Genomic DNA, 23,178 nt, shown 5'->3' with positions numbered 1-23,178 from the left:
CATCTGCAATGTGACACAGAAAAGGTGACTTTTGTGTCTTGTAAGTGAGGAGAGGGTTGTGGAGGTCAAACTCCATAAAGATGTTAGAAATGAGGCAGCTTTGACAGGAGCAGGGGAGAAAAGAATGTAATTGCCTGTTGATGTTATTCCTCTCCAGGGTCAGTGTGGTGGTGCTGGGCTCTGCTGGCTGCTTTCACCTTGGGCTGCCCCAAGCAGCTGCTCCTGGCAGCCCTCCCTGTGTTCCTGACACAGACAGCAGGGAAGATTTGGCTCTAAGAGCTGCCAGCTGCTTGGGAAAGGTAACTCTCCATTTTTACACACTCTGAGGTGCTGCAGATCCGTTAAGCAAGATCCTTCCAAGTTACTGTAAGCCTTGTCACTTTATGCAAGTGAATGTTTGAGTGATTTTTGTGTGGTTGTGGTTTGGGCTTCTTTGTTCTTCATTATTCTCTGGGCTTAGAACTGACTCTGAATAACCTAAAAGATTAGGCACTCGTTTCCTTAAGATGAAAAAGCTTTTTGTAAGGATCAGGCTTCCATAAGCTCTGCTGTGTGTCAGAGGCAGACTGCAGCTCCTCCCAACTCCTTGCAAGTGCAGCATGTTTTACTGATCCATGAATTCAGGTGTGTGCAACGGAGAGGGAAAGAGGAAGTCAGAACATCAGGGACAGGATCTCACTGAGGAGCCAGAAACAACTCAGAAATGAAGCCACTGGTTCAAAAAGCATTTAAATGTATGTGTTGCATTTAATTATTTAATAAATCCTGCAGATGCCCAGAATGAATGACCCAACATGAAAACAAGCCAAAAAAAGAAGTATTTGACTGAATTGCCAGAATTAGAACTCCAAATGTTGCTCTTTTGCCTATGTTTAAGCATTTCCTAAATGTTCAGTTTTTGTTTGGACAGAACCATGTACATCCAGCACTTTCTATTTACTTGATGTTATTATTTACTCAGGAAATTTTCTATGATTTGAGGTTTTAAATTTTAGGCTTCTGCCCTTCTAAAAGCCAAGACATTTGGAAGGTCCAAATAGAATGAGTACTTTTCCAGGTTTTTTGCTGAAGAAAGAATTTATTTAAACCAAAATCTGACCTTAATTAATATTTCCTTTTGAGGAATTAATTAAACTTAATTGTTTTTTCTGCAAAGCAGCATGTGCATAAAATCTTTTAAATTTTTCTATCTTTGCTCCTGAATAATTCTTAGTGCACTTGTGGCATCAAGATGGAAAGGCTAATGATACTGCTGAAGGTACAACTATGGGCTTCTCTCTGTTTTTCCTCGATCTCTGTTTTTCCTTGAAAGAAGTGTTCAGTGCATTCAGCACTCTGTCATTTGTCTGACCTGTCCCCCTGTGAGACTGACTCAAATCTGTCACATTTATCACTGGTGAGCACAGGCAGCAGCCTCTCTGCTGTACTGCCACTGCAGGGGATGGGATCAGAAACCAGCAGCTAGGGAAGGGTTAAAGAGACCTAAGGGTGCTGGTGAAGGTGACAGGAGAATTCATTTCTTTTTTCAGTTCTGGTTTTGTCTGCTGAGATCCTGAGGAGATGTTCAAAATGTTATGTCAGCAATTTGCACTTGTTTTTAATGTGATCTATCATTCCCCATTTACAGCAGAGCTCCTGCTGCTCACTTTATACTTTTGTTTTTCATTGTTTTGGTGAGATGTGACATTAATTTATTCATTTCAACTATGCAAAAACTCCCTAATATGTATTATCACATGGACTCTGGCAAATACAACGCATGATTTTAGTCAGGATTGGAGAAATACATGCACAGGTATTATGAAGAAACATGGAATTGTCTCTTGGAGGAGGCTGTGACAATATTTGTGTGTTTGTAAGAGAACTCTACTCCCCCTTACTGCAGGCAGCCAGTCCATTTCTGTGCTGTTAAACAAGCCCAGGGCAGCAGCCAGGAATGGAGTTTATTTACTGAGCTTGTACACGAGGGATAATTCTGTTTTACGCTTTCCCAAGCCAATAGAAAGCAGTTGAGCACAACCGCCTTTAAGTGCTTTTCTGCCATTCTGTTTTCATTAACTTCAGAAGAAAGATGGGATTGCCCTGGCTCACAAATATTTGCTTGTTAGGAAAAACAGTTCAGGTGTCAAGGTTTGTGGCAGTGTACACTGAGTGATTCCATCTGGTCTTAAAAATGACTGAACCTCAGCATCAAATCCCATGCTAGAAGATTCAGAAAAATACAGAACAACCTAATTTGGCATCCATCACTTGAGGAACCTCTCTCCCTTTTCACTAAGACGGATGAACAGAGGAGCCATGGCAGATCTGTCATACCCATGTGACTTTCTCTGGGAAGCTGCTAAACTCCAGGAAATCATCCTGGAGCCTCTCATTGCTCCAAAAGGAGAATGTCTGTGAGGTAAGGGAGGCTTCAGGTGCTTCTTCCAGGGTTCAGGTCTCCTCTGGAATTTGCAGTTTTCTGAACTAAATTAGCTTAATAATTATTGAATCTGCTTCATTCAGAACCGGTACCAGTTGTTAATTTCAGTAAATAAAAATTCTGGCTGACTCCCAGCTCAGTCCCATCCCTCCTGCTGGGGTATTCCTGCCCTGCCTACCACTGGCAGCAACACTGACCTTGGTGGGAAGTGCTACTTTTATTTCCTTATTTAGGAGTGGGATATCCTGTCTCCTTCCATGAATGTATCCAGACTGGAGCCATAATGCACTCCATAAATCCAACTGTTCATGTTTTCAAGGTATGATTGTGTGAAATCACTGCCTTCTATGGGTTATATTTATAATCATGACAGAATTCTCTTTATGAAATTCAACATTTTCCAAACAATTGAGAAGCTCTAGTTCTGGGTTCTAATTTTCCTCTACAGAAGTGAAGCAGGACCTGCAGTGTGCAGAGAAACCCCAAAGCCCCACGGGCCAGGGCAGGGGGTGCAGCTGCTTCCCTCAGCAGTGAGAGAGGAAAAGGGGACAGTCAGTCATCTTCATGCTTTGTTCTCAACTTGCTTTGCTAATTAACCTTGAACCTTTGCTTGGTAATTATTCCTCCAGAGTATAAATAAATGCCACACTGACCAGAACATGGCCAAGCAGTAGAAGAAACGGATTTGTTTTTTAGCATAAAAGACATTTTAATGCAAGTTGCTGTGGCAGGAAGAAGCAGTCAGAGCCATCCAGACACGCAAAGTCTCCTGGCTGGGTGCCGAGGTGGGTAAAACAGAGATGTTCCCATTCCATGGGCAGGGTGTGCCCCAAATCCCTGCAGGGGCCGGTGCCAGTGGCAGGAGTGGCAGTGGGGGGTGCTGGCAGCGCGGTCCCTGCAGCTCTGTGCCAGCCAGGGCTGTGGCACTGAGCAGCAGCAGCAGCAGCAGGGACTGAGAGCTCCCAGTTTCTCCTGCCCTGCTGGAACTGCTGGGCTCTCCTGGGGCTGGGAGCTGCTGCCAGGGCAGAGCTCAGGCACTGCCTCCCGGGGCTGCAGGGGCTGGGCATGGCCTCTGACCAGAATGGAGGGACCTCTGAGTGTTACAGCATTCTGGGAGTAATGGTGGGTAAACTGGGAAAGGTTAGTGCTAAATGCCACTGTGCAGCCTGCCAAGCTGCTTCTGCACCTAGACTTGTTAATGCAGAGAAAGATTAGAAACTCTGAAATGGAATATTAAAAAAAGAGAAAAAGCACCGTTAAAAAAGCCAACACATCAAAACATTCCAGCTGTCAAATTTCACTGTTTCACGGGGAATCTTGGATCTCAGCTTCTTGTCTTGGGTTTGTAGCTTTTTAATTAGACTTCAAATTCTACTAAGATGAAGATACGTTTTCCTAATTTTTTTTTTTACAGAAATTAGTTTTCAGGCCATTAGCATATTTATATAAGTAATATTGAGAGCGACCCTTAGTTAAAAATTCACAGTAAATTAACTTTTCCCTTAATATGCATGATATTTTAGAGCCACTTTAATTACCCATAATGGAACACAACATTAGTCTAACAGAAATTCTCACAGGAAAAATATGATCTATTTAAATCAATTAATTTAACTGTGTCAATTTGACTTTAAAGGGACACTTAAGCCTAGAATTTGGTTCACCCGGAGTTTGAGCATTTAAGTCACACCAGGGGAATGGAAGAATATTCAACAAAAGTGGAATATCTTTTCCCTGTATAGGCAGATTTTGAGAATTTATAAATGCTTCCAATATCTTTATGGTTAGATACATAAAGCTTTATTTTAATTAGGTAGTGACATGTTAGGATACATTAGGAAACAAAATACTACCAATATATGTTTTCAATACACTGTTCTGCAAGCACAGAGATAATAATTTGAAAAAATAATTCATTTCAACTCCAAATGGTACATCACAATGTCAGAGAAATGAATACAAATGCTGATGTTTCCAAGAATTAAGTAGGATTTCAGCTTTAGCTCTCCATCTCTTTCCCACTAACCAAAATGAAAATGTAATGCCTCAAAGAAAGTAGTTTCATATTTGTAATCTTTGATAGCAACATGATTAAGAAGAGCATTAAGAAAGGTTGATTTGTACACAGTGCTGGAAAATCAGTTCTGCCTAGGAGAATGATAAACAGTGGAAGCTGCTATTTAAATGGAAGTAATTGCTGATACATCTATATCTATGTTGTAGCACTATTTTTAATTTGGGTTTTTATCTCATTGCACACCATAAAAGTTCCAGATGGAATTGGCATTAGGAAAATTTTAGAAGAGTAACCATTGAGAACAGTCAAAAAAAACCAGCCATTCCATATTCAGCCCTCTGCCTGCTGGCCTAGATTCCTGCTGAGATTTCCTGTGAGGAAAACCCATTCCATGTTCCTTGGGTGTGCACTGGAACAGGACCATGAGCTGGAGGCCCTTCCTGGGCTCAGACTTGTGTGTCTGGGCTGCTTAAAGACTTGGCCAAGTGTTTAATCTTGGGATGGATCCTATTATGGATTGTGTTTCCTTGTGTACCAACACAGGATGAAATGCTGCATGAGTCTGTACTGAGGCCCAGGCACTGCAACTTGTTTGGTCTTTGCAGGGAGGAGGAATAAAAGTGGAGCTGCAGGAATTGAAGGTGACAGAAAAGCAACATTTGGGAGGTATTTAAATGTGTCAGCCTAGCTGGATGTAGGTAATTTCCTTACTTTACAGGAAGGTTTAATCTCTGCACGTACAGCAAAAGAGGACAAGGAATTATTTTCCCAGGTAATATTTACTTTTGGAGGCATTAAAAGTTTATTGATTTGTCTAATGATGAAATGAAGCTTTTCTGAAGTTTATCCCCTGATAACTTGGGCACTGAGTTTACCTGGAGTTTGGTTCCTGGACCCCGACAGTTGCCCTGTCCTGAGCAGGAATGAATGAGTTACTGGAGGAGAGGAGGGGAGCAAGGACTGGATCAGGATTTAGGGTGAAAAAGCAAGAAGTCACATATCAACTAAAGAAAACTTTATAGAAAAGATTAATTTGAGAAAGTGTTTTAAACATGCTTTGGATGAAAATGAAGTAAATGCACAAATGAAGTAAAAAAAAGTTCCAAAATATTTGCTGCATGGTTAAAAACACTCATTCCTTAAATCAGATGAGCCAAGTTCTTGCTTAACAAACTCACATGGATGGCAGTGTCACTGCACTGTTATCTTTAAGGCCAGCTTGTTTAAGAAATAGGAAACTTGGGCTCAATTCCTCCATCAGCCTGAGGGCATTTGAGTCCTGCCCAGGAACTTGCTCAAATCCTGGTGAAGTATCTCATTTAAAAAATTTGTATTTTTCTATGAAACATTACTTATCAGCCCTTTTCTCATTGTGGAACACAGTGCAGGGAGTCTGTAATTTTTTTCTGGTTCGCGGAGTTTGCCATCTCCTTTTTGCAGGAGAAATCAGCATATTTTAATATTAAAACAAACTCCTGAGTTAATCATTTCCCTGTGTGTTAGCTCATTAGGAAGTATCAGCTCTCCAATGCATTAATTGAATGTGAGCAGTGTTGCCTGCAGTGACACTGCTGAATTTACTGCCCAAAGATAACTTGGGGATAACGAGACCATTCCTTTCCAAATGACTTCTAAAACAAAATCACTGCCCTTAGAGAGCCTAATTTAATTCATCTTCTTCATGAAGGCAGTAGTCAGTAGAAAGAATTTGATGTTTAGCCCCACTCTTATGAATATTAAAATTTAATAAAATGAATCTATGGTTCATGCATGCTATAAATGAGCGTTCAGAGCTCCAGCCCTGAAAGTTACCAGCAGTTATTTGTGTAACTGGGCTCATGTCAACAAAGGCTCTTGCTTTCCTGCATTTAATTTATACAAAATGTCAACCACAGAATTATGGTGGAACTCTTGTTTAAGGGAGAAAAGCATTAAGGAGTGTGGGCCATGCCTGCCCTGAGCTGCACTTGGAGAACTCCACTGTGTGCCTGCATGTGTGATTTGAGAATTCACATTTACAGCACCTGACATTTGAAATGATGCTGTAATTATGCTAAGATCCATAAATAGAAGCACAGCTTTTAGGTTCCTGTGTGAACAGAATCCAATTTCACTATCAAAATCTTGTAAAAAGCCTTTTTCTTTAAAAGCCCAGAATGAACCAACCTTTATCTTTTCATGCATGCTGCATTAACAGGAGCAAATTATTGAATCACTAAATCTGTGTCCCACATTTCAGTCCTTCAGGGGCTCCCTTCTGACACACAGAATTCCTAAATCTGAGACAGCTTCAGCTCCCATGGGGGGCTGGACACTGAAGCTGGACCCAGGCTCTGCCCACAGAAACAATTTGCCATTTCTGTCTGAGGTTTACACCTTGGCATCTAGCAAGAATTACAGGAAATACAAAAGCAAACGATGTGGTGCTTGTGCACTCTTAATTTTTTGAAAAAAAAATTTAATTAATTCTGTTCAAATGACCTTCCTAAATACCAGAAAGAGATGAGGCATTCATGTGACCCTCATAAAGGGCAACATCCCTCAAGCAAGATTTCTTTAGCTTTTTGAGACTTAATTCAGTGTTTCCTGGAAATGTGGCGAGATCAAGTATTCATTGACCAGCATTTTCTTCCTTTCACTTGTGAAGTACTTTGTAAAAAAAAATTAAATTCAGTTATTTTGCTTGAAATTGCCCTCAAAAGGCATAAAGATATCTGAAGCTGGATCTGAAATGGTTCTCATAAGGAAAGGGAAAAGATAGTTGGGAGAGTTTGCACTCAAATTTAAACATTCACTGCAGCTTTATGTTCTCTGTGCCATTGTCAAAGAGCAGCTTTTACTCCAAAATTGCACATTTTCCTTCAAGAGGGATCCACTTTGTTGTGCTTGGTTGTACCAGAGTTTTACAGATAAGTGTGATTCTGCTGGATCTCCACCTGTTTCCCTGTGCTGTTGTGTTTCGGGGTGTTTGGCTGAGTATTTTTATTTTCTGTAATCCTTCAGGCAAGTCATGCTTTAAATGAGTTTCTGTTCTTTATTCTTCATTGTTGCAGTGTGAAGGAAGGGAATTCACTTGCTCTCTTTGCTAATTGTATCCCAGCAAATTGATACCAAAGGCTTTGCAATCACTCCCTCAGTACCACTGGAGTGGGAATAAAGGCAGGGAATTGTCACTGGGGTAGTTGACAGTCACAGCACTGAACAACTGCTCCTAAGCCTCTGGAGATCATTACTTCAAGCTCAATGAAGTGCACGTCCTCCTCACTGTGCAGCAGTGTCTTAGATGATTTTGTGCTTTGTTATGGATTTAATTCCACCCCCAGAAATGCTGCATAATATTGTGGCTTCATATAGAATAATAGGATGTTTTTAGAGTAAAATGTATGTTGATCTGCTGCATTTAAACAACTGATTATTGGAGGAGGCAATGCCATTTTTGCAGTACCCTGTTTACCTGTGAGAATTCTCTGAGACGTTGCAAGTTGGTAATTGGTGCCAGCTGGCTGTGACTGAGCTCTAACATTTCTAGAAGGATGTAAGTTTAAATGTTGTGCCTGCTAGAAACACACTTCTGCTCTTGTTACCCTGACTGAGCAAGACGCAGCATGTGAAGGAAAGATGGAGAAAGGGAGAGTCTGAGTTTGGATTTCTGACATAATGTAGGGGTGAAAATCAGTCCTACCTCTGTCGCAGACATTTTTTCACAGAAATCCTTTCTTTGGGATTTGTGCATCTTCTGGGAAGCAAAGGCCCCAGAAGAAGAATGTAAACAATTGTTATCAGCTGCTGTGAAATGCAATAGGATGCACCTGTGATTGGTTCATGTTCCATGTTTACAATTGGGGGCCAATCACAGGACCAGCTCAGGGACAGATTCCCTGGACACAGAACTTTGTTATTCATTCTTTCTATTCTATTCTTAGCTTAGCAAGCCTCTGCAACTTCTCTCCTTATTCTTATTAGTATAGTCATAATGTATTATATATCATATATCAATAAATCCAGCCTTCTGATCAAGAAACAAGATTCTCATCCTTCTCTCACCCCAGCGACCTCCTCAGGTCGCTGTCATATACCTCTGCTTTCAAAATGGTGTGTCCTGTCACATTGTCCTGTCAGAGAATGTTTGTACCCAGTGTGGTTTCCACTGCTCAGTTCCTGTTCCAGGCATTGTGCAGAATTCCCCCAAGCCTAATGACGGTGGGTTGCAGTGGGTGATTTTTAGATGCTGTTACAACTGCAGGGAATGGGACACTTCTCCTCTCCTGCCAGGCACTGCCCAGGGCAGGCTGGATCTCCCACCTGGACAGGCTGGATCTCCCACCTGGACAGGCTGGATCACAGACCTTGTGCTATGGGTGTAGCAGGCACATGGGTTTGTGTTCCCGATTAATGCAAAAAATGGGAGGCCTGACCTGGAACAGGACTGCAGCTAAATTCTGTGTTTGTGGAGATTATGGGTTTTGTGTCCTGACACTGAGGTGTTCACATGATGTGGGTATTTTCCAAAAGCTGAGAAATAATGGAAAATGATTTTACTGATCTGTTACAGCAGTGCAGCAGCTGCTGATCTGCAGTTCACTGAGAGATGCACAAAGCCGGTCTAGTCACCTGCAGAACACAGATAAAAATTAGTAAGAAAGTGGGAAGTTAAATAATGCATGAACATCCTAAGATGAGGAGGTCAAAGATGACAGCAACACATTCTGGTGTTGGAAGTTAAGTTAGAAATTCTAATCAGTCATTAAAATAAAGGGTAAAGATGGAAGAGTCTGCTCAGAGCAAAGGGTTAGTAAAACTTGAGCAGTGATTTGAAATACTGATAGAGGAACAGGATCCCTGCACTTCCCAAGTATTTTGCTTGCAGGCTCCCTTCAGAGTACAGCTGTGGGCAGATAAAGGCTGTTCTAAAGCAGCAGCATGGAAATGCAGACTGTGAATTCAGCCTTAGAAAGGAGCTGGGCACACTTAGGCCAGCAGGGATGGAATAGAGCACAAACACTCAGAGCCAGATACAAAAGCAGGGATTCTGCTCTTCACCTGAAGCTTTCCAGAGAAGCAGCTTCCACAGAAACCCAGAGCAATCAGTCAAATGAGCTCCCACTTCAAACCAGAGCCCAAAGTGCTGATAAACCACACACCAGGAAAATCAGCATTATTTCCACAGGCCTTGGTGTTACTCTCTCTGGATGTGACTCTGACTTGTGTTGCTTGTCCTGTGGGAGTTTCGTATCTCGGTCTCTGGTAAATTCTCCTGCTCTGACCCAGCCTGAGGGCCTCTGGATCCATGGCAGGGGAGCCCCGGGAGCTCGGGGCGTGTCCTGGGCTCTGCTCCGCTCCCCTGTGGCTCCCCGGGCACGGCCGCGCTTTGATGGGCCCTGAGGGGACACACGGACACACGGCGCCATTGGGGTGAGGGAGATGGGCCGACATCTTGGGGCAGGGCAGGGGAAGGTGGCGGCGTCGGTCTGCCATGGTGGGTGAGGGTGTGTGAAGGAAGTGGGCTGCAGGTGTGTGTCAGGCTGTGGAGTCAGAGTGCCATTTTGTGTGAGGCTGTGGGACACTGCCATTTTGTGTGAGTCTGTGGGGTCAGACCACCATTTTCTGTGAGTCTGTGGAATACTCTGCCATTTTGTGTGAGGCTGCGGGACACTTCATTTTTGATTGGGCTGTGGGGTCAGACCACCGTTTTCTGTGAGTCTGTGCACTCTCTGCCATTTCGTGTGAGACTGTGGAATGCTCTGCCATTTTGTATCAGGCTGTGGGGTCAGACCGCCATTTTGTGTTGGACTGTGGGACACTCCGCTATTTTGTGTCAGGCTGTGGGACACTCCGCCATGTTGTGTTGGACTGTGGGGTCACTCTGCCATTTTGTGACAGGCTGTGGAACATCCCACCATTTTGTGTGAGGATGTGGGACACTCTGCCATTTTATACAAGTCTATGCAGTCACTCTGCCATTTTGTGTCAGGCCATGCATTCGGCCGCCTCCATTTGTGTGTGTGGACAGAGGCTCATTGAGGCTCAGGCAGTGGCGGTGCAGCAGTGACATCCCACCTATGCAGATCTCACCCTGTTCTCCCACACTTCCCACCTGGTTGTTTGGAGCCACTCAATCATCCCTCCGGTCTCCTATGAGGACAAAGAGAAAGTATTAACTATTCTGTGTTTAATATGCAAAACAATTAAAATAGCATGTGCCATATGGTCCTGCTTTCCTTATGAGAAATTATGTGGTGAACTGAGGAGGAAGGCAGAGTTTGCTGATTTTTTAAGATGAGATGATCAGATTTTAATTTTTCCCTATTCAAAACTTTAGTACAAGGCAAATGTACTGAAATAAATGCCTTTTAAGATGCTGAGGAGGTCACATTTGTAATTCACAAAGGTTTCTGAGCCTTATCCCAGGTCCCTGCAGTGAGGCCAGGATGTCCATCCCGAGCTGTGCATCCTCAGTGGAAAAACCTGGGATGAAAATGCACTGTGCACGTGTTTTCCAAGGGTGCAATTCTGTCTCTGCTTGTGTTTTCTCACAAGGTGGATCACTTATGCCTTCCCATCTGGATTATATGTCCTTAAAAGCAGCCATTTATTTATCAGTTGATCAAAGTGCAAGGCTTCTATTTCATAGACAAATAGTGTTTTATTTGGTGGTAGGTGATTATTAACACATAGAATCTCATTCTTTAAAGGACCAGTATTTTCTGGCTGAAAAACTTGCCCATTAAATTCACTTTGAAGAAAGAACCACACAAGGACCGGATTTATTACTCAACAGATGCTTATCACATTGCTTAATGCTCTATTTCATGGTCCATATTCATCATCCTTTTTGATTCTTAAATCTACACCCAATTCTTTTTGAACATCTGGTGTTCTTTCTCTTCTGTGTTTGTAAGGGAATAATTTGTTTGGGTGAAGTGTTTCTTCTTGTAATGCGCTTAATCCCCATGGGTGCTTGGATCATAGGCAGGAGAGCAGGACTTGTGGGATTAAATGGAAAGAGGTTTGCAAGATTGTTTCATTTTCTGATAAATATAAATTTGTTCCTTCAATGACTTCATCTGTTGGCAGCCTTGGACATAAATCTGCTGATGCTGAGAACGTTCCTTGCTCAGGAAATTGTTCTGTGAACCATTGATCTGTATACAGATGTCAAGGTAAATTAAAGAAAAACACCAAACAAAACAACCAAACAAACACAGATTTCTTTAGAGTGGGCATTGAACTGAGGAATATAGTTTATTGCAAATTTAAAAACTGTTCAGCATATTTTTGCATTGGGAGTTTGCCATGAGCTGAAGCATATTGATTTGATTTTTGGTGAGCACATGGAAGTGTGGGCATAATGTCATCTGAGGAGCTCCTGCAGCAGCACTGGAAATACAGCTTCCATTCTTGGCATCTCAGTAGAAGACTTGAAAATCTTCTCTTCCTTTTTAACTTGTAGGTATTTTCTGATCCTTTTGAATTATGCTAATTTGAAACTTTTTTTGCTGTCATATTTGATGAATAATCAAAAGTCTGGGAACAGTGAAGTCTTTCTGCAACTTTTGGTCTTGCTGGTGCCTTGGCAGCCTGAGATACACAGAGACTTCCATAGATTTTCCCGAGAGATTGCCATTCCTCACACCAGTGGTGAAATAGTAGTTGACATCTTTAATAAGAAAATGGAGCCAGGGAACAGAATGAGTGAATTTAAACAGCCATGAACTTGATTCCAGATTTGATCCTTAAAAAAAGTCTTGACATGAGTTAGTATTGAAAGAGTTGCCACGATTACAGAATTAATCCTTGCCTGGAATCAGATATTTGAGTTACTTATGATCAGCCAGCACAAGGTCAGAGTTGCACAGCTAAATGTTAGCACAAATAATTGGGAATTGAGAAGTGACTAAAACAGCCAAATGGGAGATGCACTGGTTTATGAAACAATTTCAGGGTACAGTTGTTTTTTCCTCTGCAGAGAAGGGGTAATCTTTTCACATGTAAAATAAGACTTGGCTTTAAAGTATTTTTATTTTTTTCTGAGTTCATGTTTCTATTTGCTTCTGAAATTGGTTAAATTTAATAATTGCTTATTGATTGTTCATAAGCAGTGGCTCATATGCAATGTTCATATTGTTTGATAGTTTGTTTTTTCTGCCTTGTTAGATTACTATGGATTTATTCCAAACCTTCTCCACTCTTGAGCTACCTGAAAAAAATTGGGTCATGTGTACATTTTGTCTGTGTATTCATATAAAATATCTGAAAGAACTAATGCCAACAGCATTTATTCAGGTTGTTTGGCATTTGAGTTTTCACTTGTTAAACATCATCAGGGTTAAGTGGATTTCAAGTGTCCATGTAGGCTTCATCTGTGTGACACAGGCCACTTTCCCAAGAAATTATGGTTTAAAATGGAAAAATGTATCAGCAATTTGTAAATATTTCTGTGTTCTTTTTGTGCTCCTATTGCCTCTCAGTTGATCTGTGCCTAAAACAGGGAGGATGATGCAGCTTTTCTTAACAATTGTAATAGAAAATGTAGTGTTTGGAGAAGGTGTGTGTGCAGACATTGTGCTTTTTCTCAATATTGCTGTTGGAAAATCTAGTCCTTGTGAATTCAGAGAAAAGTATGGAAGTGCTAGAGCTGCTTCAGAGAGACAGAAGTGAGTTTCTCCTCCCCAGGATGATTTCTGGAGGTCCAGCTGCTAACCCTGGGTGGGTGGAATTGCCAAAATGTGGAAGTGTCATTGATGGACTTTCTTTCCTTCCAGGATAGGTCTCTAACCCTGTGGTGAGAAGTAAATGGAGCCTTTTTTGTGTGTGATTGGCTTCTGGAAGTTTGCAGGACAGAGGATAAGGCTGAGCCATGAGGAACGTGTGGAATGAGGGATGTCTAAAGGATGCCTTCAGTGCAGCTGGACACAGCCATTCCTCATTTCTGTGCCTCAGATCTCTACTCTGCCACACAATTTCCAGCAGAGCTCTGGAAGCAGCAAGGGTTTTGAGCCACAGGCACTGGATGCTGTAAGTCCCTGCATTCAGCTTTGACCTGGTGCCAGCTGAGGGAGTGTCTGACAATGTTTGTGAATGGAAAATGGAGCCAGAACTCGGCACATTGCCAAAAGGTCACTGAGGGGCAGCATTTACAGCACTGAGCTACTTCAGTTAATTACGGCTTTTAATTCTGTTGAAGATTACTGTGCATTTTTAATCTGTGATGTCCTTGCTCTGATCTGATCCTTTTGTTCCTAAGTTATCACTGAACAGGACGTTTTAGTAATAATAGTACAAACAACAGCTAACATCTCTTTTCATTATTGAGATTTGCTCAGCCATTGTCTCTCCAGCTCTTGTAGGTTTTTCAGGTCAGTTTGGAGCAATACAGGGAGCCTTGCTTTGGTCTCTTCTGCATTTTTACAGTTTGTCAGCAAGTCTGTGAATAGAAAAAGTAGGGAATGTGGGGGTTTTGCAGCAGGAATTCATTTCAATGTACTTGTAAAATAAGGACTTGAGTAAGAAGTCGGTTTCAGGGCCAAGTGCTGTGGTGGCAGCATTGTGGCATTTCCCACACGAGGGTTTCTCCTCCCTGCTGGTCTCTAACTGAGCCCAGGTGCTGTTCCTGCTCCAGGGCTGCTCCCTCGGCTCCTTCCGGCTGTGTGAGCAGCCCGGCTGCCAGGCAGGGTCTGGCCCTGCCCCGGGGCCTGCCCGGTGCAGCTGCTGTGGCTGGAGCTGCCTCTGCAGGGGCTGCTCTTTGTGCACAAGCCAAGCAAAGGAGGAATCTGGAGCTCCCTGACTGCCAGCACAGGTACAATTTTAAATTGATTTGTGACTCTTTTCACTGGTGTGGCCTTTGGGCACAGAGGATCTTGGTGCTGCTGAACTGTTCCATGTCCCACTGGATGCAAATGATTAAACTCTATAGCTCTGAGAATGTTAGCTTGGCTCACAACATTGGCCACTGCTTTTCTTTCCTTTTCTCCATTCTTTTTGGTGAAAATTTGTAGCCAAATAGGGGTATGTCAATCAATACAGAATATTGAGAAATGTCACTTTATTTAAACCAAAGTGTTTCCTTGAGCTGAAGGTACCTAAATTTAACCACAATATGTGGGTGAGGGATCTGCTGGGATGCTCTGTATCAGATCCAGCTTGGCCCTGCTCTAAAACAGGAATCATAAAGGTGAAAAACAAGACTCGTGAGGCATTGGGAAATGAAATCTAACAGACTGAGGCTAAAAATTGTTATTTTTTCCAAAAACATTGACATTTATAAAATGTTCTTTCAGATGGCACAGCACAAATATTGTTTAGTAGCCATAATAAATTTTCTCTCCAACGAGGTTCAAATATTCAAGTCCTATGTTAGCATATTTATCCTTCCATGTAAAACTGCATCCCAAAGTGTCAGCCTGGTGAGACACTTGTGGAACTTGGCTTTTTATTTCTGTTCATTATGTGATACATTACAGCAGAGTCTCATGGAACAGTTATAAACTAATTCCTGATACTGTTTGCTGGAATTATTCATTTGCTGTGCTGCTACCATGATTTGGGGGCAAAGGTGATAATGCTTAGCTATATTTCTAGCAGTTCTTAAAAATAATTGGATTAGAAATCATGCACTGAGAACCTACTTATTATTCTTAACGGTTCAAGACTTGTGTGTTTTAATCAAGCAGCAAATTATGCACATCTCAGGCTGCTTTCTGTCCTGGGTTTTGAACTGCAGTTTTGTAAGCACTTGAGCTCAAACCTTTTCATTTGGCACAACAAACTTTGGTCGCATTTTGCCTCTCTCATTCCTCACAGGAGGAAATGAACCCCAGCCTTAAATCTTCTGTCAGTGGCAATTGGATAAAAAAAAATATCTCTTTGTGAAAATGGCAAGGGTTTTAAGTTTTCCATCTCAAGCATCCCACTGGAATAAGTGTTGGAGATTTTGTTTTCTGCCTTTTAGTTTTGTAGTGTCTTAGTGAACAAACATTGCTGAAAGGCTTCATTAGGAGGCTGTGGATACTGGGAGAAGGAGCAGGGTGGGGAAAGGGCTCTTTTCCTCTTTTTCTGGTTCTTTTTTCTGGATATATTCTCTCTCTCTTGACACCAAAGTATTTTTGGGATCACTACTGAATATTTGGAGTTTCTGCTACATGACTTCCATGAAAAGATGATGGTTTCAGAGAAATTTAGGATTTTGTAATTATATAAAATAATTGAAACTGTTACAAAAATATGTCAGGTATTAATATACTTTTATTCATCATTTATGGTAAGAATGGAAATGGCTATTTAGATTCCTGTATTTTAGAACAGCTTAGAAATTAAATATAAACAGTGAAGTCCTTGTATTCTTTTTTCTAAATGTTTTTCATGTATTTTTTTCCCTAGAAAATGCTTTTACAGAAGTAGCTTGGCTTACAGACAACTGTTTGGAAATGCCAAAAAGAAGAGCTCCCCAGAGCTGGCAGCTGTAAAGTGGGGGAAGAGCTCTGTCAGTGGAGGGAATGAGCAAAGGTCTGTGGTCTTTTTGGTATAACAGGTGTTTATTGTTTGGTGAATTTCTCCTAAAAGCAGTATGGGATAATGCACAGTGCAGATGGATTAGAGCTGCTTTGAGAAATAGAGGGTACATGAGTGGAAAGATGTTTATGCTGGGAAAACACCTGATATTTGGGATACCAGCAGCTTGATGTTGCCTCCCTAAGAGCTCTGCTCGGTCTGTCCTGTTGGCAGTCATTCTGTCCTGCTTCCATTGGGTCCTTGCAAGGATCATGCTTAAAGTTAAGGGAACAAGCAGAGTTAGGTGAAGGAAAAGCAGAAACCAATACCACCAGTAAAATGTAGATGTTCAGTTCATCTTCCAGTGACTGCTGATAGAGAAGCAACCTTAATTCTTCAAAAACCAGGTGAGGTCTGTTCTTAAGGTTTTGGGGTTTTTTGATAAATGAATGATACTGGATATTTTCAGCAGGCTATTAGAGCTTTTGAAGCCTTGTGACAGGCATTTTAATTATCACTTACCATCCAGGGCCTTGAATGTTTTGAAGCTTGTTCAATGCATTAAAGCAGCAAGTGTGTTAATAGATTCTTGTCACTGATTGATGTTAAATGACATGTAGCAAAGAGTCCATCTGTCTCTCTTCTGTCATCCCATGCCTTCTTTCATGTTTCCATTGCAGTCTGGAATAAATAGTCTGATCATTTTGAGTGACATTTGGGATCTTTATTGGACAAGACATTTCAAGTGCATCTGTCCTCTGAGTGGTTTATAGCTGACAGCTCTAACAACAGCTATTACCTTCCAAAAGGCTGCAGCGTTCTCCATGTTCCCCTTCCTGATTTTCTCTGTTTCCAGAGTGCCTGTTGATGACATTTCTTGGTTGTGTATTTTTTAAATCCAGACCCTTGTTCTGTGATGATGATGATAACTTTATCACTGTTGTGCTGAGCCCAGCTGTATCTGCCTCTCACTCCAGAGTTAATCCTGGTCTCTCTTGTCTGATCCTCTTGCTGTTCTGTGTTAGCCTTGTCACTTGTGCCCCTTCCTGTCTCTGTGGGTGTGGCTCCCTCAGTGCTGGATTTTACAACCTGTGGGATGCACAAAGTCCCTGGAAGCTCAGAGCAGAGCAGCCGAAACTGCTGACTCAGCAGTGGAGTTGGCGGTGTCTGATCCTGAGCTGTCACTGAGAGCCACACCAGGCTCCAGTTGCTCTCATCTCAGCTTGCTGGGAATTTCTGTGTAACTGTTGCCAAATCTGATGGCTGAACTACAGAGGTGGTAGAGGCAGTTTCTTCTTATCCATTCAGTTCATGTTAGGCAAGAAGCTGAAGGCAGAACCCCTCCTTCCCTCAGTTACCCCACTTGCCATCCCCCTCCTGGATTTAACTCTTCTGATTTTAGTCACCCAAATTTTGGGTGGCCACAACAGCTGCCCTTGGCTTATCTCCTCATTCCCTGGTGCTGGGAGGTGGCACCTTGTGAGGAGTCCCCCTGCTGAGATAGGGCTGACACAGAAATGATTTAAATTGGCCCCAATCCTTCCCTGTGTGCCAAGCAAGCCCTGACTGCTGCTGAGGATGGGCTGGGTTCGTTCCCTCTCCCTGCAGGAGCAGAGGCAGCGCCTGAGCCCAGCAGAGGCGGGAAACGCCTCCAGCGGCCGTGCCTGGAAGCGGAGCTCTGTGCTCTGCCCTGTGAGCCAGGACATGCTGAGCTAAGGGGGGATGGCTGCAGGGACAGGGCATCTCTTGGAATCCCAGGGGTGCCACCATAAATACAACAGCACCTGAACATCTTCCTGAAGCATCCAGGCCTCCTTCCTTCCTTTCTTAACTTTATTTTGAAAGTTTCTGACTGAGCTTGGTTTGAAAAATAAGCAAATTTTACACTCAAGGTGAGCAGTAACCATTAAAAAGACAGCCATTGTCACAGACAAATCAAACTTTAATTAAAATTAATTTTATTTTAGATATGTGGAAGTAAAAAATAGAGTGCTTACCTGTTTCCCTTTTTTACCCCAGCACATTTAGTCCACAAGTGCAGAGCAGTTATTGCTGGTGACTAAACTGTGTTCTGAGGTTGTACTTCTCTACTTTAAATATTAATATTTCATTATTGCAACACTTTCTTTCCAAGTCCTGTGGAGAATGCAGCATCAGACATATTTAATTTTCCAGGCAGAAGGTTCCATTCAACAGGAGTTCTAATGGCATGTTCCCTTGTTCCAGAGCAGCCCTGGCCTGCAGGACTGGGGGGCTCCAGGGGCCAAGCAGAGCTTTCCACTGGATCCCAGCTCTGCTGAAGCCGTCGCTGCCTCAGCTGGGAGGAGCCGTGGCTCCAGGTCAGTGTGAGCAAACCTGGGATTTCCTGTCTCTGTGGCTCCAGGTCAGTGTGAGCAAACCTGGGATTTCCTGTCTCTGTGGCTCCAGGTCAGTGAGAGCAAACCTGGGATTTCCTGTCTCTGTGGCTCCAGGTCAGTGAGAGCAAACCTGGGATTTCCTGTCTCTGTGGCTCCAGGTCAGTGAGAGCAAACCTGGGATTTCCTGTCTCTGTGGCTCCAGGTCAGTGAGAGCAAACCTGGGATTTCCTGTCTCTGTGGCTCCAGGTCAGTGTGAGCAAACCTGGGATTTCCTGTCTCTGTGGCTCCAGGTCAGTGTGAGCAAACCTGGGATTTCCTGTCTCTGTGGCTCCAGGTCAGTGTGAGCAAACCTGGGATTTCCTGTCTCTGTGGCTCCAGGTCAGTGTGAACAAACCTGGCATTTCCTGTCTCTGCCCTCACACAGCTGTGTCACAGTCACACTTGGGTGGGTGCAAAGGGACTTGCATGGCACCACAGCATTTTGGAGCTGTTGTTGTTCTGAAACATGAACCATCTTCAGTCAGAACGATGCATTTCCTTAAAAATGCAGCCCTGGGCCAATGAGATGTGTTAGAGTGGCTCTCCACTTTATGGAACAAACACATCAGCAGAATTGTCAGACTCCTACTGCATTGTGTAAGAGCCTTTGAATACATTAAGTGTATGCAGGATCTCTGTGGGGTTGTGGGAGCATTAAAAGAAAACCAGGCCAGAATGTCTGTGGCCACCTCAAACAGCATGACACAAAGCGCTGTGAGTTTTCAGCTTTAATCCCAACTTGTCCCTTTCATCCTCTCCCTCAAAACGCAAGTCACATGGTAAGAAGTCAAAATATATGTCTAATGAAATAAAATATAAAGTAGGGCTGAGCCAAGTTACATTTTCAATCCAAGGAGCTCCAGTGCAAGGTCACATCATTTACTCAGGTTTAGCCATAAATCTCCAGATCAATAACAGAGGTTGAGGCTGATAAGAAATATTTAACCTTTGGCAGTGTTTCTCTGTGTTTTGTACAGACCTTGAGGACACAAAGTCCCAGCTCTGTGTGTCTGCAGTCACACGTGCCTACAGGTTCTACCCGTGGAAGAAATAGAAATGATGTTTATGTTAGGCAAAATGTAAAAGATAGAATGGACATGTGTGCCAAAATACTCTGTTCCTCAAAATTCTCTCATTATTTGTGTGTCCTTACAGCTCACAGCTATGATTTAAATATATATGTATATCCAATGGGTTTTTTAAACAAAACTTGCTGTACTTGAATTTTAAAGCACATACAGAAAGAAAATAATCAGGATGGCTGTCATTGGAGAATTATGGTAACATGATATTGGAGAATTGAGGGTAACATAACATTTCTTTTGCTGCTGTTCAGTGCTCCTCAGAAGTGTTTTATCTCTTTGGCTGCTAAATTGAAAACTTAAAGCATTTTTATTAAGGATGACTCAGAGAGAGTTGTTTTAGTTATTATTTTCTGTTACACTGAAAGAAAAGATAATGCTTAGTACTTTTTTCCTAGTTTTCTTTGTGTTTTGTTTCACTAAATTACATCACAAACCTTCACTAAAATTATTTTGCAATCTAGCGTGTTACTGGTTTTGGTCTGACTGAAATGTTCTACCAAAAAAAAGTTAAATAAATGAAGTGGCAAATTTGCCAAAGTTTTGCAGGAACCAGCTGCTATTGCTATTGCTCTTGTGCTAAGAACTTCAGGTCACTGATGTGTGTTCAGTGGATGTTAAAGTTGGGCAGAAGAAGTAGAAGTGCTCCAGTTGGATGCCTGAGAATAGCCCAGGAGCTGAGGGGAGGCACTGGAGAGCAAGGTGAGAGAAGGATGGAAGGTGGAAGTGCAGGCTGAGAGCTGCAGCTCAGGTTTCTGCTGGGTTTGGCATCCCAGAGCAGAATGAAAAGCAGCAGCCACAGCATTCCAGTTTTTACCTGTGCTTTAAAAAGCTTTTCAAAACAAGGTTTGAGGAATCTGTCCTGCATTATCAAATAGTGTTATAAGGATAGCTGTAAATAGGAACCACAGTGAAGTTGCAGAGCAGCTCCACTTAAGGTGGAGAAAATGCTGGGATGAGTAAATCAGAAAAATCAGCAAAAACCCAGAGGTGGAAATGAGAGGAGGGAACAGGAACCCCTAGAGGACATGCTGTTAATTTCTGCCTTTGGCCCAAAATGTCCAAAATGGGGTGGCCCTGTCCCTGCAAGTGTTCAGTACTGCAGGAGGAGACCTTCCAGGCATCATATCCTGAAATTTAAACCCAGTACAGGGAAATTCAAACAAGAGAAGAATAGGACTGGGAAATCCAAAATCGAGTTTACAGAGTGAGCATGTTCATCCCTTCCCAAAGCTCCCAAGTGAGGAGAAAGGAAAGCACATTATAGCAGTCATAAACTCTTCTTTTGGATCAAAGTGTGGGAAATTGCAAGCCAGTCCTCCGTAGACTAACCCAAAAAGTATGTTGTCTGTTCATGTATGTCTCTCACCTTTTATGTCTTTGAGAATCTGGACATGAGGAATTCACTTTGGCATCTTTGGTGAGAGCATTTTCAGGCCAGTAAAGTCTCACTCAGTTGAACTTGAGAACATGGGTGAGAAAAGCAGCTCCTCAGGATCTCAGTGTCCCAGGGAGGGAAGCAATAAGGACTCTGGCTCTCAGCTGTCACAGCCAAGCAGACAGGACTCACTCTGGGCACAGATCCTGTTTAATGGCTTTGGAGGTGGCACCGACTCAGGTGCAAGGTGGGCAGGAATGTAGCACTGCTGTCACTGCACACCTTGGAAGCCCTGTGCACTGTGTGCTGTTACCTGTGTGCACCACGGGTGGCACCAGAGCTGGGCAGGCAGCAGCAGGAGCCACCACTCCCTCACACACATCCCAGCAATTGTTAACCTGGGAAGCAATTACTGATTCACTGGGAAAGCTAAAAAATCATTTTCTGCAAGCAACTTAGTGCTCGGGAGCTTGGAACAAGAGATCAGGTGTGCATTCCCTCACTGACCTTCCTCCCTCAGCAGGGCAGGATCTTCAGAGTCTCTCAGGGCTCTACTGAGCATCATTGAGAGACAATTGATGAACTGAAAAAGAAACAGAATTAGAGAAAATGGCTATCAGGAGAAACTCAATTTAGGCAATTGTTTGGGAAAAAAGCCCCTCTTCTAAAAATCAGTGAGAAATGAAGCTGAGCTGCCTTTCCCTATGATCACACAGGTATCTAAAGGGAAAAAGGCAGAGCACATCAAATGCAATTTGCAATATATCCTGGGTACATCTTGTTCTGCCATCCACTGCAATCAGTAAAAACTTTTCACTGGTGTTAATGGCTTGGGACAGAGGCCTCAAAGGGAACAGCTGTATCCTGATGGTGCAGTGGTGCACTGTCTCTCCAAGGCTGGCAGGTATTTTGAGGTGAAACAGAAAAAGGCACCAAACAGCGGATCTGCAAAAGGTTAGAACACCAGAAATCAATTTGGAAAGCTGTAGCTTTCTTTAGGTTGTTATTTGATCATGGAAGATCAATTTGAAAATTTGTATTTCTCAAGTCTAAAAACCATGGTTTTGATAAGAGTGTTATGCCTTGAGTAATGCAGGACTTTGTGGAAGTGGATTAAAGGAATTCAGGGGCAGAAACCCATCTCTTTGCCTTATAAAGTTTTTGCAAAAATTTATATTGGATAAAAAGTGCCCATTTTTTCTAACTCATGTTTAAACTTTTGACTTGAAACTTGATAAAAACTCAGATTAAAGTGGATAATGCTCTGTTTACTTAAAATTTCTCAAGAGGGACATGGACATGTTTGTGAAATATTCTTTCCCATTATCACATTTATTACACACTCTATGTTGTATCATATCTACAAGGTATCATTATATGAAATTTCCTCCTGACTGGAAGAAATCTCATGTGCTGGGATACCATTACATGCATTATGTCAATTTAGCAATATTTGTACTTGCTTTTACTCAGCAGTGAATTCAGCAGCTGTTTGAGGATGCATTCAGTGTGTGGGTACACCACTGGCTTGGCTGCCTCCCGAGGAGAGGCAAGGACTGCATGCCTAAAGGAGCACAGCACATGGAGGTGATCTGCAAGTCATAAATGTGCAGTTTGCCCTGCTGAGTGTAAACAGTGAGGAAAACTTTAGCCTCTCCATAAAACTCATTCACAGGGCTGGTGGGCAGGAACACCCCAATAGGAGTGCAGCTGTCACAGCTCTAACTTAGTCCCTTCCACAATTTGTGATCTGTGAATTCAGCAAAAGTGAATGAATGCTAGTCAGAACATTTAATAGCACTTGATTTTATGCCAATTTCTTTTTTGTGGGCTAGCCTAGACCAATTAATTTAAAATATCAGAGTCCCTAGCAGGTGACAGAGATGTGAAGAGCATAAGCAGATGGACTTCTGAAGGCCTAATAATAAGTGTTGTTGTTTTTTCACTGGTTTGTTTTGGTTCTTTAACAAAAAATCAGACTGCAGGAGATGCTGCTGCTGCAGCTTTTCTTTCCCCTCCTGAAAAGTGGATAATTAAGTTGTTTGGTTGAGCTTGTTTTGTTGATGCCATCAATTTACTGTGTTGACAGCCCCAGAGGCAGCTGGACCAGGTTTTTGTGACAGAGGATGCACATATAAATTTCTGTGACATTAAAATGGGGCTATTTATTATTTTTTAAAAATATAATGGTGTTTTGAAATAGGGGGATATAAGCTCTCAGGTGCCATTTGAGATACGAACTTTGTCATTATGTAATCCTGGCAGGCTTTGGACATGGGAAAAGCTGAAAATGGAACTGAGAGAGGGAACAAGAGGAAAGGCACTATGGTGCCCCCAAAAGTAATTGGTCAGGGGAGAATTACTGCAGCCCCAGCTCCTTAATGGGAGGGAACTGC

The sequence above is a fragment of the Ammospiza nelsoni genome, chromosome 4, assembly GCF_027579445.1.
Source record: "Ammospiza nelsoni isolate bAmmNel1 chromosome 4, bAmmNel1.pri, whole genome shotgun sequence".
In the NCBI taxonomy this organism is placed as follows: domain Eukaryota; kingdom Metazoa; phylum Chordata; class Aves; order Passeriformes; family Passerellidae; genus Ammospiza; species Ammospiza nelsoni.
This window is presented reverse-complemented; position numbering follows the sequence as displayed.